The 21,844-nt window shown below is 37.9% G+C and overlaps 1 pseudogene; it reads right to left on the bottom strand.

Moving 5' to 3' along the window:
- Positions 1-11,380: 11,380 nt before the first annotated feature.
- Positions 11,381-19,069, bottom strand: LOC125246553 (annotated as a pseudogene).
- Between the last annotated feature and the right edge of the window lie 2,775 nt (positions 19,070-21,844).

Here is a 21,844-nt window from a genome sequence, read left to right as displayed (position 1 = left end):
AGCAAAATGTTGTAAGAAAGTTCTTTGGCGTAGGCCCCGTCCGAAGCTCAGATCCTTAAGGGTTGCGGACTCTGCATTTCCTGCCTGAAGATGAAGGCAGTGGCATAGCCCACCCCCTGGGAAGTATGGACAGGGACCATCCTGGTGGTGGTGGGGAGGATAGAGGTGAAGGTTTTCGTCAGCATCTGCGGACTCAAACATGTGTCAGCAATCTTATATACTCCAAGTGCAAGATAATGATTGGTTAGCTCTAAACTAATTGGTGACGTAACATTGAGTCTTCCTGGCAGAACTTACGCTAGAGCTTTCATTTCTGAACTGAGCCCTCGTCCAAAGCGCAATGGGTTGTGAGCAATATTAGCCTTTATAGTGTGCACGGATCCACACTTCAAAAATCTACCGGAAATAGTAGACCATCCGGGGACTTTTGGCATACTCTTTTCAACATACTATGCTTTGGGACACACTTATTTTAATCTCACATACTATTTAGGATGGATAGTATAATATGATTTGGAGTGTGTGTGTGGGTATGTTTGTGTATGTATATACAGGCTACCTCAATTAAATACATTTTGAAACAAAAACAAATAAATAAATGCTCAAACATCCATTTTGTACTGTTGAAAAAACAGCATATGCTGGTAAGGTAGGTTTTGAAGCTAGTATGCTGGTTTGAGCTGGTTTATGCTGGTCAAGTGCTGGTCTATGCTGGTCCTAAGCTTTGTCAGCTGCTCATATTGGACGGATCGGTCAGGCAGAACCTCATCCTCATACACTGCAGAAATTCTCTGGCTATGGACGGGCGATGGCACATGAGTGCGAGGGGCTGGAACTGGCTTCAATGATTGATGAGAAGTCTCTCAACTTGTAGCTATCTGCTGGATCTCCTGCTTCAAAGTGCCGTTCTCTGCCTTGAGCCCTAGTAATGCAGACAGGATCTCAGGTAGAATGTGGGTGTAAAGCTCATCACTGTCTCTTTTCATCTTGCGCCACATAGGTTTAATGTCAGATAACTGTTGAGCTTGGTTGCGGAGCTCATACTCATGCCACGCCGCATTGCTGCAGTAATTCAGGCAAAAGTATTGAGTGCTGTACATGCTCATACTTTTCATGTTTATTCTTATCAGTTGGCCAAGATTTCTAAAAATCCTTTCTTTGTATTGGTCTTAAAGGTGGTAAAGAGGATGTTTTGTTTTATACATTTTTGCAATATTACTTGAAACTGTCTTTACTAACTGATAAAAGACTATTTATTAGGTGCACTGAAAGGAATATTATTAATATACATCATCTGTGCACGAGGTAGGGCCTTAAAAACATCAGCCAATCGTTTACGCGATGATCGCGTAAACGATTGGCCATCTGGCTTGTCAATCACTGCCATTGTGAGAGACGTGCGTGGATTGGCCCTCTGGCTTGTCAATTACTGCCATGACGTTCCTTGAGAGAGACGCGCAGCTGCGCACTCTAGTAACTTTCCACACTCTACAGGCGCTGCATGCAATGTTTTTGTCAGGAGACAGGAGTAACAACTGCAGATTATGAGTTACCTGCGGTGAGTCCGACATAATGAATCCACTAAGTGTGTGTGCGGCTTAATGATTGTAAGGCCGATTATGAATGTAAATTGATACTTATGACTGATCGCGCTCAAACGCGTCCAGTCAGAGCCAGTTGCGTTCAGTCTGCGATTACAGTCGGTGTTCCAATTCCATGTGAAAGTATATGAATCTGCTTCAGGAGCAGGAAACTATCGCTGTATGTTGAGCATAGTCAGAATGTTTTAGCTAGTCGTAAAATGTGTGCCCGGCTTAATAACACAGCGAATGCCGGTGGTAAACACTCGTATTCCGATACTCGTGCACGAGTTTTGAGAGGCGTTCACTTGAAATGACCTGTGAAGGAGGGGGATTGTTCTTCCGCATGCGCTCATTTCAAAAACTCAGTCGACGAAAACATCCCCTGTACCACCTTTAAGTAATATTTTAATTTTCTGAGATACTGAATTTGGGATTTTCCTTAGTTTTCAGTTATAATCATCAAAATTAAAAGAAATAAACATTTGAAATATATCAGTCTGTGTGTAATGAATGTATATAATATACAAGTTTCACTTTTTGAATGGAATTAGTGAAATAAATCAACTTTTTGATGATATTCTAATGACCAGCACCTGTATATTATATATATATATATATATCTATATATATAAAAAGGAAAACAAAAAGGAAAACATAAACCCAAAGTTCCCAAAAAACAACAAATAGCAAAATAAAGATGAAATAATCCAAGCAAAAAAGATATGTACAGGTAAGTATCCACAATATACAGGTGATAGAAGGTTCGTTCGAGGCACCGCAGTTGCACTATCACTACGACTTGGTAAACAAGCAATTAGTTTGAGTCTGGCCTGCTCTTATATAGGCCAGACTCCACCCCGCCCCTACCATGGGACTCCTCAAAAGCAGATAAGTTTGATGATCGTTTGCTGTCTGCCTTGACCATAGCCTGTGTTTGGAATACTCTCTTGCCTTGACTTCTTGTTACTGTTTGCTCGTGTTTGACCTACTGCCTGTACAACTACACTCTTATTAATAGCCTGCACGTGGATCTCCAACTCCATTGTCCTGTCCCATCTGTTACAGAATACTCAGCCACACCAAGATCCAGCGGCTTTTAAAAGCATTTCCAGCCACTATGGATCCAGCAGTTTGACTCGTCAGCCTACGCCAAGGTAATCATACCTTTGAGGACTACAACAATTCTACATTGCATATTTATCAAACCTACCCGACTTTGCACTCATCGACTTCTTCTGTCATGGATTAAACAAAGACAAACTGGTCTGTGATGGTCCTCGAGGGTCACTTCTGGAATTTTTGGATTATGCTCTGTTGTTGGTTGGTTCTCCTTTCACTGTCTGGAAAATTAATGATGCTTCCCCTAAATGTTTTTTTGTGGCCATGGAACTTGGCCCATCACAGTGTCTAGCAAGCCCAGTTATGATGTTGGCTAGCCCCATGCTACATAAACCTTCCTGTCCTGTAGTTCCTACACTTAAGCCTGTTCACAAAATAGCCATCATTCCTGAGCCTCGTCACATCTTCCAGAGCCTCGTCACGTCTCAGCAGATCTTCCAGAGCCCTCAGCTAAGATGGCTGCGATGCCTGAGCCCTCAGCCAAGATAGCTGCCATGAATCCGCTCCAGAGCTCATTCGAGTTCATGGGTTCACTCCTGAGCCTGCTTCAACCTATGAGTCCAGTCCAGAGTCCACCTCAGTCCGTGAGTCCACTCCAGAGTTTTCCGTGGTCCCAGAACCCAGTCTCGTTGGTTATGGACTTTCTGTCTGCCTGGATACGACCACAGAGGTCATCCATGAGTTTCTTGTCTGCCCTGAAACGACCACAGAGGACATCCCTGAGACCCTGATCCGCAGAGGTCATACTAGAACTGTCCATTTGTCCCGACGCAACCGCAGAGGTTGTTCCTTTAAGGTCTGCAGCAAGCAGACCAGAGACGACGTTCCAGTCAGAGCCCTGGAGGGCTTTTCTGAGCTCCCTGTCTGTACTGTCATAGCCCTTGTGGTCAATGCTAACCTCTCTGTGTTTCATGTTTCAGTTTCTACTGTTCAGCAATGTTGGTTCCCAGTGGTACCTGAGCTGCAGTGGTGGTCGTTTGCTCTGCCGTGGGGGTCTTCAAGCCAGTCTGAGCTGCAGTGGTGGTCATCTGCTTCACCGTGGGGGTCTTCAAGCCCATCTGAACTGCCCTTTGGTCGTCTGTTCCACTGTGGAGGTTATCAAGCCCATCTGACCTGCAGTGGTGGTTGTCTGCTCCACCGTGGGGGTCTTCAAGCCCATCTGACCTGCAGTGGTGGTTGTCTGCTCCACCGTGGGGGTCTTCAAGCCCATCTGAACTGCTTTGGTGGTCGTCTGCTCTGCCATGGGGTCTTTAAGCCTGTTTACCTGGCCGTCTGTCCAGCCTTTTTTGCCCTGGTTGTCGGCCCAGTCTTCTTCGCCCTAGTTGTCTGCCCTGCTTTAGTTTCCAGGCCGCCTTCCTCTCCACGGACCTGGCCCTCCATCCTACCCCCTGTTCTGCCTCTGCTCCACCTCCGTTCTGGACTGTTTAGGAGTGTCTGGAAGCCACTCCCGTGAACGGGAGAACACAAGTCCAGTGATTCTGCAAATGGAACAGCAGCGTTCTTGATAACGTCACTCAGCTCGCTCTGGCTTCTCCGGTTATCTCTTTATGTATATTTTAGCCAACAATAAAACAAAACTTGTTATAAAACACCACTCTGCCTCTTTTCGTTTTATTTAAAAACAAACAAAAACATTAATAGTCTCAGGCAACGAGTGATTGATTATCTGCAATGTGCATATATTTGTAACAAAACGAAATATTAAACAACCCTGCCTCTTTTCGTATATATTTCAAAATTATTAAATGTAATACTATTTGTGCATACACTGATTAACTTCACTGTAATAAAATGAAATAACATAAAAACAAACATAAAACAAAACCATGTCTCTATTTGTTGTTTGTCAGTTTTAATGATTAATAATAGCCATTATAAAAGGTAAGAATATGCAATAAGAAATAAAGCAAACAATTCAATCAAGCGTACAAAATCAGCACTTTAGTAGAATACAAAAGTTAAATAGCCATATATAAAGTTATGAAACGTCACGTTGCCCTCAGCCAAAACGGAGCCAGCGGCAAACGTCAGAAGGATTAGCCGAGGTAAGGCTGCTCTCGGCTGGGCACATGAGCACTGAGCGTCCGGTGATCGCCTGGATCTCACAACTCCGACAACGTCAGATCAAATTGTCAGAAAGGCACAATCTTTATCAATAAACCACAAATTTGAGCTTTAAACCAGCACATTTTCGCCTGAAAAACTCTTAAAACTACATATCATGACATAAAAACAGTAATATGTTTAAATTATGCGGGGTTTCTCCTTTACTATTGACGCTTGCTGGTTAGTGCGAGATGCATTCTGGGATACCTGGCTGTCTCAAGTCTGCACAAGTCACCTCTCGATGCATCCTCGATAAAAGGGGCGGATCAGGAACACATCCGGGAATTTGAACTGAACTTGGCTAGATGCGAACTTTGAATTGGAACAGTACTTGGACAGCGACTGATGACGTTTCACAAGTCCACAAGAACACAAGTACAGACAAGTATGCATATTGAGAAATGGCCCCTGAAGCAGTTGAATCAAATGTGCCATAATGATTCGAGGCTTCGAAACAATCGGATACCCGTCTCCACGGTGACCCCTAGTGGTCAGAACAGTGCAAATGCAACAACAAACATGCATTAAAAATACCCTTTAACAAATGTATTGCAAAAGTTTTATTTAAAGTAAATTAAATGGAATTAACTAATCATCTAATAAGATTAAATATAGAGTGTCTGTATAATATATGTTCTTTCATCAATTTTCAATGCGTGTTTCTCTGTTCCATGGCTCAAGCTAAACAGGCCAATAAGAGATTAATAACTACCATTATTAATTTTAATTATTCTAATGTATAATTAAAATATCTACAAATGTATACAACTGATCGGAGATCAGGTAAAACCATAGGGTAAAGCCAATAGACGCTTGTTCAGTAGTTCTCAGTGAATCTACATGATTCATGGGTTCACTTTATCATCGCCCTCTACCGGTGAACCATTGAAATTTCAAACTGTTTTGAAATGTTTCGAAACAGTAATGACGTAATGAAGCCTCGTTTACTAAAATGACGTGACTTTAGCAGTTTGATACATGCTCCGAATCACTGATTCGAAACAAAAGATTCATGAAGCTTCGGAGCTTCATGAAGCAGTGTTTCGAAATCGGCCATCACTAACTCACACACACACTCATTGCTGAGTATTGTTTAGCCTTGTTTTCGACCTTGTCTCCGTGTTCCTTGCCTTGCCTGCGTTTTTGACCCTGGGCTGTTTCTTTGTTTGGAGGATCGTTTGCTGCCTTGACCATAGCCTGTGTTTGGATTACTCTCTTGTATTGCCTTCTTGTTAATGTTTGCTGGTGTTTGACCTACTGCCTGTACGACTATGCTCTTATTAATAAAGCCTGCACATAGATCTCCAACTCCTTTGTCCCGTCCCATCTGTTACAACGTCATTGCTCCAATTGTAAATGAGGAGACATTATATCGAACACAGTGGAAAGCTATTTTATAAAATTAAAATATTAAAACGTTTCAGTGTCTTTTTCATTTTTTTATTTTTTAAATAACTACGTTAAATGATTGGTGTTGTGTGCTGTGGCTTCACCTTTGCATGCTCACTATTGGCTGATTCAGAGGCTGATTTTTTTAACAGCTAAGTCAAAGCTTAAGACTATTCTTAAGAGCATTTCTGAGAAGTTGTATACCTATGTATAACCTGACACAGATTTGCAGTAGCAATGGCTGCAATATAATCTAGAGTCAATAATTTCAGAGTAAGTCAGAATAAATGAAAATGTAACAATGTATTGTTAGTCATGCCAATTACAAAATCAATTAAAAATGATCAATGCAAATCATCAAATGCTCAGAAATGACAGTAAAAGATGCACACCGGACGTATGGAAAATACATAATGAATGTCTGGAGGACACTGAGCGTTACAGGCTGATCTGGCCACAGAATCACACCTCTAATCTCCTCCAACATCTCTGACCAAGACAGAAACTTCTTTCAAATGGAATCATGAGCTAATGATGGGAATTTGCATTAATTAAAGGACTCAGACTTGGGTACATAACATCTTTAGGGAACAAGGGAACAATTGGCATAGAACACCAATTGTCAGAGGACCCAAATAATATCTCTAAACTCTTAACACCTTTATTACCTTTGGGTTCACCTCTGTCGGAATGAGACATTTTACCAGTTGCACTGAGACATTTCAAATGATACCAAACATGTATAGTGTTGTATGATAATTGTCCATATTAAACCATCTTGTGGGGATAATCATTTTATATAATCAAAGAGTTAAAAGGTTAATTTCCTTTGTTTTCTCAGAGAGTAACCCTATCTTCCAGTTTCTCCAGTCTTACACATGTGTGCATCTTCTCTCTGCTGTGGATCCTCTGGTGTCTTTTCAGATTTGTTGTACAATTGAATCTCTTGTCACAGTGTGAACACTTGTAATGTTTTTCTCCCGTGTGGATCCTCTCATGTGTTATCAGAGATGATGAACAACTGAATCTCTTGTCACAGTGTGAACACTTGTAAGGTTTTTCTCCAGTGTGAATAATCTGGTGCCGTTTTAAATTGCTCACTGAAATAAAAATCTTCTCACACTCAAAGCACATGAACTCTATTACACCAGTATGTATTTTCTGATGTGTCTCCTTTGTATGAACTGACAGATGTTTCTTCAGGTCTGATGCACTAAGAAATGTTTTCCCACACTGATCAAATGTGAACAGATTCTCTCCAGTATGAACTCTCATGTGAACATCAAGACTAGTTTGTATGTGAAACTCTTTCCACATTGACTGCATACATACGGCTTCTCTCCAGTGTGGATCTTCATGTGTTCCTTAAGATTTCCTTTTTGTGTCAAACTTTTTCCACATTGATCACATGTGAACGGCTTCTCTCTGGTGTGGATCCTCATGTGAATCTCAAAATTACATTTGTGTGTGAAACTCTTTCCACACTGAGTGCAGGTTGTATTTCTTGGCTCTTCTTTTCTTTAAAAATGTCTTTTTAGTCTTTGAACGTGTAAGGCTTGATTTTCCTGCTAAATGAAAACTGAGATCAAGCATCCTGAAATAAAGCAATAAAACTCGCCTAGAGAAGAAGATCTCAGAGAAATAGCAAGGGGCAACGCCTTGCCCTAACTCCAAAAGGACAATGCCTCCCCCACCACACACACACACACACACACACACACACACAAACTCTCCTTCCCCCTGACTGGAAGTTATTCAACACGTATAATGTAACTTGTGTATTTATTGTTTTTCCCTTTTCATGTTTGGTATCATTTTAAATGTCTCAGTGCGATTGGTAAAATGGTCTCAATTTCACAGCAGTCACTAGAATTATGAAGAAGATGGAAAACTAAGGAAAATTCTGTCCTCTTTTTGGGTGGTGTCTCTTCTCCTCTCCCCCAAAACAGGTGTTGTTGTAATAAACATTGTGATCCTTTTGTTCTGGTCCTGGTATAAAAGTTAAAGAGCAAAGCAGTCAAGGGGGATCATCTGTAGCCCCCACAGAGATGGGTGAATGTCTGAAGACATTCACCCATCCCTGTGTGTATATGCATTTCTTTGAGTAATCGATGTTATGCATTTATCATTTCTGAATTGGCTTTAATTGGTTGTTTGTGTAATTGACACGATAAACTTTTACCTGACAAATAAAATGTTATATTTGATTTACTCTGGATTCTCCTGATATCATTATTACCAGTAAATTATGGGAAGCTAATGCTACCATAAATCTGTGTCCAGGGTAAAACAAACTGAAGGCGCATGAATGAAGGAGCAGTAGGCACTTCATCTGAAGACCTTTTGATTTCTGTTTACCGCTGATTTAGCAAGTTGTATGGAAGTGGCTAAATTAAAATATACTTTTGTTCGAGTGAGCAGTAGGCAACCGACTAAAGGTATTAGAACTTATTACACCCTCTGACGAAGATCAGACTGGCGAGTTTATGTCCGTGAGTTTACCGCGAAATCCCGAGGTGAGTGTCTCTGTGCGGCATCGGGTCCCTAATGACTGAACAATTGAAATATGGGATATCCAGAATCATCAAATATCTAAATTTACTAATGATGAATTTCTAATTGGAAACACAACCTAAGTGTAATAATCATTTGAAATTGGAGTCAGATTAAACAAGTGAAATTAAGTGAACTTAATAGAGACGCTGAAAAGGCATACACGCCTTAACCTTCGCCTGGGGGCGTCGGAGTCCGTTTTTGGGCCGATGCGAGGTTCCTTACAAACGACTCAAAGGTTTATCTCCAGGTTTGACATTATGTTTCTCCTCCACTTCACTCAGTTCTTCACTCTCCTCCTCCTCTTTAATCATATATAAAATAGAAGAAAAAATAATTAATTTCATTTTCGGTAAATCTAAATAATCCAAAGAGAGAAATATACACATAAAAGTGAGCCCTGATGTAATAGCAGAAACTAGACAACCGCTACAAAATATTATCAGCATTTTGATGCCTTTTTTCTAAATTAATAAATGTTAAGTAATGTCCCTAAAAAACTTTCTATGAATGAGGATAATTGAAAAAAAGCTCAAAAGAATATCACTGAAATGAAGATTTATGACTGGGCAAGCACTTTAGGACCTGTGTTTTATTAGCTTTTCAGTTCTGGAGAGAGCTAAGCGGGAAGGCCTGAAAACAGACGTTGGTACTGCTGAAATCACATGACTTTGGAGCTCCAAACCACTGATTTGACACAAAAGATTCATAACGCTCCAAAGCTTCATGAAGCATTGTTTTTAAAATTGCCCATCACTATATAAGTCATTGGCTGTGTCCGAAATCGCCCCCTATACCCTTGAATAGGGCACTATTTGGGGGGACGGCCATTTGTAGTGGTGTCCGAAACCATACTGGACGATGTTTAGTGAGCTCATTCAATCCCATAATGCACTGCAATAAACGAGTGTAAAAATATTTTGCAAAATATGCAAGAAAACTTGTTACACCACCACAATTGCACTCAGATGATCTTCCTCACTATTTTCCTCAAATTAGTGCCTTACTGTGCTAATATGGTCAAATACATACAAAATTATGTCAAAAAGGCTATCTTGGTGAGTATTCAGTTAAACACAGTCAGTTTTGGATCGTTAAACAGCTGAGAAAGAGAATGCTTATGTGTAATATTGTGTCCTCTTAAAGGGACAGCAGTCCATTATTCCTACTGCATGTTAATCAAAGAATAAAAGACAAAGAAAATCACTTTCTGCTCCTGACTGAATATGTTTTTTATAACTTTAATGGTAAGCATTAATCTGTATTTAATTTTTACAACGAAGACTACAGAAACTGTAAAATGTTAACTGATGTTTATTGTCATCCTCTAAGCATCTATTCAGTGTCTCTATTGTTTTGTGGTGCAAATTGCCCCATTCGGTTTCAGTCTCTCCTGCACACATTCACAGCTCTCCGGCTTGGTTATGGCTCTAATTATAATTCTTTTGTCATTATTGTAATTACTAATGACTCTGTGTTCACACTGTTTTTTTGTTTCTTCTCACTTCATCTTCTTTCAAACATTCAAATGAGCTTTACTATTCAAACAGCTGCATAAGGGCTAGCTAGCATGTTAGCTTAGCACACCATCAAAACACGACAATTTATGAGATTAAACCATGTTTTTGCTCCAAATTAACTCACTGTAATGCAAGTCGAGTGTTTTAAACAATCTTCTGTGATCTGATGTGGCTTCAGAACAAAAATGAGACAGAAAATACATGATTTTATAGTATTCTGCACAGTGATACAGGCTATGTTTCTGTCATATAATTAATGAAAGTCTCACTCTCTGACTTTCTGCTCGAGGGTGCCCTCTGGCTTCCAGTATGAATGAAAGTGCTCCATAATTGGGGTCGGCAGGATTAGATGGGAGGAGAACATGTGCCTACGGACAGATACTCGGGAGACACAGAGGTAAACGTAGATGGATGGTAATTGACAAACAGAAGGTAGATGATAGTGATGCAGGTAAGTGAACAGATGATATGAACTAGTGGAATGGAAACTAGGTAAGTAGACATACACAGATGTTGGGGCACGGAGAATACAGGGAGATCACTGAAGGTCCTTCAGAACAGAAGGTCCTTAGGTACACTGGAGACAAACATAGAAATGTCCTTCATGCATGAATGCATCAATGAGACCAGACAACTGAGGGGGGTCAGTGGCGTGCTTAAATAGTCTGGTGATTGTGTGCTGATGGGAAGCAGGTGCGTGTGATTGGCAGATCAGGAGCGGTAATGAGGAAGTGTGTGCACTTGTGGGCCAGGGAGGATGAAGGGAAATGGAGTTTGTGGAGACCAGGACAGACAGAGACTGTGACATGGGCTTTCTTGGAGTTGTTGGAGACGTTTATGAAACACATGACACATCATTGCTCCAAATTGTAAATGAGTAGACCTATATCAAAAACTCAATGGAAAGCTATTTAAAACATTTCAGTGTCTTTTTAAATTATTTTTTTAAATAATTACATCAAATGATTGATGTTGTGTGCTGTGGCTTTACCTTTGCAGGCACACTATTGGCTGATTCAGAGGTTGATTTTTAACAGCTCAAGTCTAAGTAACAATGGATGCAATGTAATCTACTAGAGTCAATAATATATAAATAAGTCAGAAAAAACGTAAATGTAACAATTTATTGTTAGTCATGCCAATTACAATATCAATTAAAAAATGATCAATACAAAACATCAAATGCTCAGAAATGACAGTAAAAGATGCATACCTGACATTTGAAAAATGCATAAAGAATGTCTGGAGGACACTGAGCATTATGAGCTGATCTGGCCACAGAATCACACCTGAAGTCTCCTCCAACATCTCTGACCAAGACAGAAACTTATTTCAAATGGAATCATGAGCAAATAATAGGAATTTGCAATAATCAAGGTCCCAGACTTGGGTAGTTTACACCTGTGGGGAACAATTTGCATAAAAGAGACCAATTGGCAGAGGACCCAAATAATATCTCTAAACTCTTACAACCTTTATTGCCTTTGGGTTCACCTCTGTGGGAATGAGACATTTCAAATGATACCAAACATGTATAGTGTTGTATGATAATTGTCTTAAACTGTATCGTGGGGATAATCATTTTTTAAAGAAATTAAAAGGTTAATTTTCTTTTTCTCAAAGAGTAGATCTCTCTTACAGTTTCTATAAACTTAGACATGTGTGTGCAGCTTCTCTCTGCTGTGGATCCTCTCATGTCTTTTCAGATTTGTTGACCGATCAAATTTCTTGTCACAGTGTGAACACTTGTAATGTTTTTCTCCAGTGTGAATCCTCTCATGCGTTTTCAGAGATGATGAACAACTGAATCTCTTGTCACAGTGTGAACACTTGTAATGGTTTTCTCCAGTGTGAATCCCCTCATGTGTTTTCAGAGATGATGAACAACTGAATCTCTTGTCACAGTGTGAACACTTGTAATGGTTTTCTCCAGTGTGAATCCCCTCATGTGTTTTCAGAGATGATGACTGACTGAATCTCTTGTCACAGTGTGAACACTTGTAAGGTTTTTCTCCAGTGTGAATCCTCTGGTGCTGTTTTAAATGGCTCAATGAAATAAAAATCTTCTCACACTCAAAGCACATGAACTCTCTCACACCAGTGTGTATTTTCTGATGTGCTTTTAAATGTGCCAGCCGTGAAAAACTCTTTCCACACACAGAACATGAATATGGCTTCTCCTTCGTATGAACTGTCAGGTGTCTCTTCAGGTTTGATGCAGTAATACATTTTCTGCCACACTGATCACATGTGAACGGTTTCTCTCCAGTGTGGATCCTCAAGTGAACCTCAAGACTGATTTGTTGTGAGACTTTTCCCACACTGATCACATGTGAACGGTTTCTCTCCAGTGTGGATCCTCATGTGAACATTAAGACTCTGTTTGGTTAATGAACTCTTTCCACACTGATCACATGTGAACAGTTTCTCTCCAGTGTGGATTCTCATGTGACTCTCAAGACTAGAATTGGTTGTGAAACCTTTCCCACACTGTTCACACTTGAACGGATTCTCTCCAGTGTGAACTGTCATGTGAACATTAAGACTTTGTTTGTATGTGAAACTCTTTCCACACTGACTGCATATATACGGCTTTTCTCCAGTGTGAATCTTCATGTGTTCCTTAAAATTTCCTTTTCGTGTGAAACTCTTTCCACATTGATCACATGTGAACGGCTTCTCTCCAGTGTGGATCCTCATGTGACGCTCAAGATTACGTTTGTGTGTGAGGCTCTTACCACACTGATCACATGTGAATGGCTTCTCACCAGTATGAACTCTCATGTGATGCTGAAGACTTCGTTTGGTTGTGAAACTCTTTCCACACTGAGTGCATATGAACGGTCTTTCTCCAGTGTGGATCCTCATGTGACTCTTAAGATTACAACTGCTTATGAAACCTTTCCCACACTGAGCACATGTGAACGGCTTCTCTCCAGTATGAACTCTCATGTGAATCTCAAGACCCTGTTTGGTTAATAAACTCTTTCCACACTGATCACATGTGAACAGCTTCTCTCCAGTGTGGTTCCTCATGTGAATCTCAAGACTGTTTTTGGCTGTGAATCTCTTTCCACACTGATCACATGTGAACGGCTTCTCACCAGTATGAACTCTCATGTGATGCTGAAGACTTCGTTTGGTTGTGAAACTCTTTCCACATGGAGTGCATATGAACGGTCTTTCTCCAGTGTGGATCCTCATGTGACTCTTAAGATTACAACTGCTTGTGAAACCTTTCCCACACTGATCACATGTGAACGGCTTCTCTCCAGTATGAACTCTCATGTGAATCTCAAGATCACGTTTGTTTGAGAAACTCTTTCCACACTGAGTGCAGGTTGTAGATTTCTTGGCTCTTCTTTTCTTTAAAAATTTCCTTTTAGTCTTTGAGCGATTCAAAGGATTTTCTCCAGGTTTGACAGGATGTTTCTCCTCCACTTCACTCAGTTCTTCCTCCTCTTTAATCATATCTAAAAGGGAAGAAAAAGAATTTTAGACAAATTATAAAAGATTATAGAGGGAGACGAGAGATCATGCATTATGTTAGATTTCTTTATTTTGCAAAAGCACAACATTTTGTTTACTCTGAGTGTACACAAATAAAAGAAGACATTCTTAAATTCAGTTGATATATTACATGTGTCTCTATGACAAAAAATGACAAGAGTATTTAACGGTCTGTTTTGCTGCAATATGAAAAAAATCCTGCAAAACGCGCAGAGAGTTAACAAGCTCCTATATTTTGCAGTATATAAGTTTAGATAATAATGGGTAAAAAGTAGAGATGCACCGATTGCAATTTTCTTGACCAATTCCGATTTCCAATTTTTTTTATTGTGTGTTATCTGCCGATACTCCATTTTTCAATAAATACTTATGTTAATAATTATGCTAATAAATTGTGTTTCTATTATTCTATTTACCAAAATGTCAAAGCAACACAGCTTAACCCAAAATAAAAAAGCTCTTTCCACACTGATCACATGTGAACAGCTTCTCACCAGTATGAATTCTCACGTGAAGCTCAAGACGTTGTTTGGTTGTGAAGCTGTTTCCACACTGAGTGCAGGCTGGTTTTTCTCCAGGTTTGACATGATGTTTCTCCTCCACTTCACTCAGTTCTTCACTCTCCTCCTCCTCTTTAATCATATCTGAAATGGAAGAAAAATAATTACTTCCAGTACATCAAAATAATCTAAAGAGAGAAATATACATAAAAGTGAGACCTGATGTTATATCAGAAACTAGACAGCCGCTACAAAATATTATCATAAAATTGATTAATTTATAAAAATGCATCAAAGTAAAGTAATGTCCCTGAAACTTTCTATGAATGAGGATCACTGATCTTCAATTATTATTTTAAAACATTATTGACAAATCTCATGTTTCTGTAGTAAGAACTTCAAGGTGGAGTAAGTAGATTTTGAAAATCACTGTTTAGAAGTTAGTCCGCCAACACCAACAACAATCGCGTAACCAATCAGAATTAGGGGGCGTAGCTATAATGTTGAGCAGAGAGAACGAGTAACACCATGTCCTAACCAGACGTGATGTGATAAGATTTCAGGCGACAAGCAATCTGACTGTCTACACCAGACACAAGATCTGAGGTGAATTAGCCAGTGATGTTTTCATTACAGCTAAAAAGCTGTGAACACAGAATGATGTTCAAAGTCACGTTAGACGCTTTTAAAATTACATAAAGCCATAATTTGTGCTGCTATTCCAGCCACAATGTCGCGGATATTAGTGTGTCTCGGCTGGTTAGGACAAAAACATTTTATCGCGTGTCTGCCCAGTGTCAATAACTCAAGATATGTGAGCTATCCCTATTTGCTGCATACACAACGTGTTACAGCAGGAATCTCTGTCTGTCTGTCCGTTTGCATTTGGATTATGTCAAAAAACATTCCTCCAATTGACTTCACGCTTGGCGGGTTTGTTGCTGCGCATTTTGTGCATTATGGACACATGACACATTCAGAATGAATAACTTTTAATAAACTACAGAACCGCAAAATAAACTGTCTGAAAGTGGCGCACCTCACTCAGAGTAAAAACAAAATGCTGTGCTTTCTGTAAAATAAAGAAAACTAACATGATGCGTGATCTCTCGTTTCCCTCTGAAAAAAGTCTGATAGTTGAACACAGAAAATGAAGTGTAACTTAGTGAATACTAATAACAAAAAAATTAGACTTATATCTAAAGAAACATTGAAATGTCAGGTTTTAATTGTGTTAGTCAAATCGAAAAAAAAATTCTCTAATGTAATCTGAATGAAAATAGACACGTCAAACTTCTGTGATTCAGCTCATCTGCTAATTCGGTCACGACCATGGAGCGAGCGCTATTCAAACGCTAATTCTGAGGCAATACATGTATACATTGTCTCAATCATGTATTTATTTAGTGTCTTCAAAAGTGTTTATCTGTTTGTTATAGCCATGGTTAGCGATCTCTGGAAGCCTTTGTTAGTTCCTGGAATGTCACATGGTATGCCTGTTCTTCTTTAGAGTAATTTATGGACTAAAGGTGCACAGAGCGCCCTCCGGCTGCAAGTATGAATTGAAAACACAGTATCCAGCGCTCATAGTGATGACAATAAATATTGAATAAATATTACTCCTCTGTATAGAAAATTGACATAAACATGAGAATCCATCAATATCTCTCCAAATGTGCATGACTTTAAGCATATTAAGAAATTACGGTCAATATAAGATTTTAAGAGTCAAAATGTGAAGCTTGAGTCTTAGATCTTCTTAATGATGTATAGTTTGTCAACTGCACATTAACAGGCTATATAATATAACAAATATAGTAGCCTATATGAAATGCCATAGAGGTAGGAATGTTCAGACGCTTTGCATCACAGAAATACATACTATTTTAAAGTATATTAAAATAGAAAACCATTATTTGGTTAGAGACTTGAGACTTCTTTTAAAAACATTGTAATGGCAATGCGTTCAATCTTTTGACTGGTACTGTTATTTAACATAGGCCTATACAAAATTTTCTTTACATGATGTGCAATAATACATGCATGCATGATATCACAAAAGTCATGTTTTTTTTTTTTGTCAAGGGTGGACATTAATCCTGTTATCAGCATGATCACAGAGGGTTTTTTTCTCAGCCTACCTGACTGAAAGGCCTCATTATGCAGCTCATTATGCAGCTCATTATGCTGCTCATTATGCAGATATTTTGTCTTCTCAGGTGTGAATCACATCATTATTCATCAAGATTCACGCTTTCATGCATACTGTGTTTCTTGACAAAAAGTGTCTTACAAAATCTAAATCAAAATATTTTTACATGAACGAGAAAGTAGGATAATTTTTTACATAATTTTGAAACAAAAACTCTAGTCTACAACCTCCAATAGCCAGGCCAGAAGTCTTCTGAACAAGTTTTTTCAATAACCACACATAAACATTATTCCTTCAAAAACACAAACATGTACATACATGTTCCTCACTTATTATGGTAGCCTAGTTTGTGCTGAATAAAGTGTAATGACATTTTTGTCATTAATATGTTTATGAAAAACTGAAAAAAAGCATAAATGTCAGGGCATGTCAAAACTTCTCCAGGTCCCCAAAAATCCTCAGACCCCAGAGGGTTAATAAGGTAACATTTTCTGACAAACAAATCACTCCCAAATCAGGAATTAGCAGCACAGTAATTACTGACACAGTTAAGGGTAGGCTATTTAAATAAAACTATAATGACAAATAATTGAACAAACTGTAATAAATAAAGAACACGCTGTCCCAGTAAAATCTCATGTTTGAGGTTTAACAAGCTCCTATATTTCACAGTAGATTCATTTAGATTGATAAATAGAATGATAGAAACAAAATATATTTTCCACAATGTCAAAGCAACACAGCTTAACCCAAAATACAAGTTCATGCTCGTGCGCTCTAGACAGAATGCTTCAGTTGCAGGGAACACAATAGTAGACTTAAGAAGAATCAAATATATTTAAGTATAACAAGGTTGGGTTCCTTCAACTGTAGCGCTATGTATTGCCAAGATACTGGCGATTCATATCACAATACTGTAACTGTGATGGGAGGAGCTGGTTTGCTAAAATCAAATATCAGTTCGGGTTTGTTTTAATAATTGGCACTTCTAAGCATTTGCATGTCTGTCTATTCATGGTAAAGTAACCAATGTTATTTCATACATTATTTTTATTGCTAATCCTAATGTTATACTGCTTCTTCATTTAAATAAAGACATATATCAAGAACTACGGAAAATAATTCAAATAATGCAATGTCACTTTTTTCTTTTTTTTTTGTCAAGGGTGGACATTAATCCTGTTATCAGCATGATCACAGAGGGTTTTTTTCTCAGCCTACCTGACTGAAAGGCCTCATTATGCAGCTCATTATGCAGCTCATTATGCACAATACAGGGGTTACGATAAGATATTGTGATATAGTTTGTGTCCTACATATTTGTGAACCATATATAAAATAAATGTAAAATAAAACAGTTAATCTGTTAACCTGCATATGGTCATAATTATTGTCATAATTATTAGAAATGTATTGTTAGAAATGTAAAGCTCAAAGTGTGTATTTCAATTTGTGGGGTGATTTTGTGGAATAGTTTGAATAATTCTATCAAAAAAGTGTAAATATCTTGCAATTTAAAAAAAGGTATAAGAGATTTATTTTGGTACAGATGTGGGAAGGGAGAGTGATAATTTATCTGTTGTTAATGCTGCTTGTTGTTAATTTTGTTTCGGTTTGTTCTTCCTTGGTAGGATGGAAATTGGAGTAGCATTTTTGTATTAGTCAAAATGGTATGTCGGATTTATCTGTAATTTAATCGTGATCTGGGTTAGGTAAGTACTGGGGTAGGATTTAATTTAAGGATTTAAGACTAGCTATCCCTTTCCAATGGGTCGAGTATTTATTATGTTGAAATGTTGTGTTGTTTATTATATTTTTTCAATGTCTATATTTTTAATAACTTGAGTTCGAAATAAAGACTACTGCTTCTACTATTTTATGAAATGTGACTTTTTAATTTTTTATGAAAATAAAATTAGCCTAGTTTCAGTCAAGATATGCACTGCAAAGCCATGTTCTATTTCAAATCAAATCTAAAACTCTGCATTTTATTAAATTTGTTTTTAAGACCATGTGATTTTATTTTAAAACTATAAAATGCTAACTGATATGAATTCAGTGTCTCTATTGTGTTGTGGTGCAAACTGCCACATTCAGTTTCAGTCTCTCCTGCACACATTCACAGCTCTCCGGTTTGGTTATGGCTCTAATTATAATTCTTTTGTCATTATTGTACTAATGACTCTGTGTTCACACTGTTTTTTGTTTCTTCTCACTTTATCTTCTTTCAAACATTCAAATGAGCTTTACTATTCAAACAGCTGCATAAGGGATAGCATGTTAGCACACCATCAAAACACGACAATTTATGAGATTAAAACCATGTTTTTGCTCCAAATTAACTCACTGTAATGCAAGTCGAGTATTTTAAACAATCTTATGTGATTTGCCGTGGCTTCGGAACAAAAAATAGATCATATAAAAATACATTAGCCTATTTGTTTGGTTTTATAGTATGCTTGCACATACAGGCTATGTCGATTAGCATTGTGTTATACACTATCCAAAAATACTCTAATATACTCTACCTGATATGGCTTGAAGAACACGGATCATCTCTCTGCATGTTATTATCGGTGGATATCATGAGGACTTCTGTCATATATAAAAGTCTCACTCTTGCACTTTCTGCTCGAGGGTGCCCTCTGGCGTCCAGTACATGAGAGTGTTTAGTGCTCCAAAACACAAACATCGCCACATTTAAGGGTAAAAATTGAATATTACTCGAAATTTGACGAAACAAATAAGAATATATTGATATTTCTCCAAATGAACTAAAAACCACGAGGGATATTATTTAGTCAATCACTTTCATGAAGACCGTCAGTTTTTTTTTTTTTTTCCCTCAGTGCATGCAGCTGAGGTTCATAATATTCATATTAAAATATCGACTCACTTGGTGTTTCATTTTCATAACTTTCACGTTACTGTCACGTTACTGTCACTATAAGATTTTCAGAATAAAACAGAAATCAAATAGGCAGGAAACTTGAGTTCTATTTAGCCTATAGATGTATTAGACGGGGTACAATATTTTACATTAAAAGTAACAGTAACTTTGAACTAATGTAAACAAAGAACAAATTAGTGTGGCAACATTCTCCTGTAGGTTAAAATAATATTTAGTTTGACCTGATGTTGACAATTAATATGAAAGTTTCTCAAACCTCCCTTTACTGACCATTTGTTGAAAACAAACATTTGTACTCACTTCAGTTTGACTGTTTATCTAAATGTGCTGAAGTGTTTGAATCTTTCTATCATGAATGTTGTTCAGCATCATGAATGAATGAAGAATAAACACCAACCTCTTTGTTCTTCTTATTGATAGATAGTGCCTATTTGAAAATTTGATCTTACGTTTTAAGAGTTGTGAGATCCAGGTGAGCACCGGACGCTCAGCACTCATGTACCCCGCCGAGAGCAGCCTTACCTCGGCTAGTCCTTCTGACATTTGCCGCTGGTTCTGATGTCTCTGTAGTGGTTAAACATGACACAATTCGTCTTTTGTATATAACGGGTGATCTTTGGTCTCATGAATCTATAATTTATTCAGTGGCAAATCGTTTTGGCTGAGGACAAAAGTGACATTTCATAACTTTATATTTAACTTTACTGTTGTAGCCTTCTAAAGTGCTGATTTTGTACGTTTGACTGAATTGTTTGCTTTATTTCTTATTGTATATTCTTATACCTTTTATACTTATAATGGCTATTGTTGATCATTAAAACTGACATTTAACAAAAAGAGACAGGTTTGTGTTTGGTTGTATTTAATTTTATTACATTGAAGATAATCAGAGTATGCACATATATTAATATATTATTAATATTAATATGTTTAATATTTTGAAATGTAAACGTAAAGAGGCAGGGTTGTTTAATGTATATTAATATATTTGTTATAAATAGTCTACTATACTATGCAGATGTTGAAGATAAATGAATGCGTTGCCTGAACCACATTTGAGGCTATTAATGTTTTTTTTGTTTTTCTTTTGTTTTTAAATAAAACGAAAAGAGGCAGAATGGTGTTTTATAACACATGTCGTTTTATTGTTGCCTAAAATATACATAAAAAGATATCCGGAGAAGCCAGAACGAGCTGAGTGATGTTATCAAGTACGCTGCTGTGCCATTTGCAGAATCACCGGACTTGCATCCTCCCGTTCACAGGAAGTTCGTTCTCCTGAGTCGAACTTGCCAAGTCCTAACTACCAAGGACGCAAATCTGAACAGTATCCTTTTTAGCTTTTACTGTCTGAGTACACTTGAACCAGTGCCAAGTGTTAGTCGGAGAGCCAATAAGTTGTATATTCTTATACCCTTTTATAATGGCTATTGATCATTAAAACTGACATTCAACAAAAAGAGACAGGGTTGTGTTTTATGTTGTATTTCATTTGTATTACAGTGAAGATAATCAGAGTATGCACAAATATTAATATGTATGATATTTTGCAATGAAATGAAAAAGAGAAAGTAAATGAAAAGAGGCAGAGTTGTTAAAATTTAATTTTGTAAAAATATATGCAGTCCATACCATACCATACCATACCAACTTTATTTGTTAAGCACTTTACAACAACCAAAGTTGACCAAAGTGCTGTACAGAAAAAATAAACATATGTACAATTAATAACCACACAATAAAAGCATTCAAAGTAACAAATTAAATCAAGTAAATAAAGTTGACATCTTACTAGGTGTCAAAAGCCAAAGAGAAAAGATGGGTTTTAAGAAGGGTTTTAAAAACAGATAAAGAAGAGGTTTGCTTAACATGCAAAGGCAGATCATTCCATAGTTTAGGGGCAGACACAGCAAAGGCACGTCCCCTCTCAGCTTACGCTTAGTTTTAGGCACAGTCAGGAGCAGCTGATCATCTGATCTGAGAGAGCGGACAGGTTTATAAGAGTGTAGAAGCTCAGAGAGGTATGGCGGGGCAAGACCATTTAGTGATTTAAAAGCAATAACAGAATTTTAAAATGGATCCTAAATTAAACAGGCAGCCAGTGTAATGAAGCTAAAAAAGTGCTCATGTTTACGTGTACCCGTTAAAAGACGTGTATAGTGAATATAGTGAATATATACACATATAGTGAATTACAGTAGTCCAGCTGTGTGGTTACAAAGGCATGGATTACAGTTTCAAAATGTTGTCTTGACAGCTGCCTCAAATGAAAGAAGCTTGATTTGACAACAGCTTTGATCTGACTGTTAAATTTAAGCTCAGGGTCCACTTTAACTCCTAGGTTTGTGATACTAGGTTTAATATAGGGTGCCAAGAAGCCCAATTTGCAATTTGCCAGAATAATATCTGAGAAATGTTTTCTTTTAGCATCTTTCACAGTTTCCTGGTAATGACACCAGCAATCCCTTAACATTTGAAGAGACACCTGCAGTTTGTCCTTC

This window comes from Megalobrama amblycephala, linkage group LG1 (assembly GCF_018812025.1).
Source record: "Megalobrama amblycephala isolate DHTTF-2021 linkage group LG1, ASM1881202v1, whole genome shotgun sequence".
Classification (NCBI taxonomy): Eukaryota; Metazoa; Chordata; class Actinopteri; order Cypriniformes; family Xenocyprididae; genus Megalobrama; species Megalobrama amblycephala.
The sequence above is the reverse complement of the archived record's forward strand: the minus strand, read 5'-3'. Positions and strand labels throughout refer to the sequence as shown.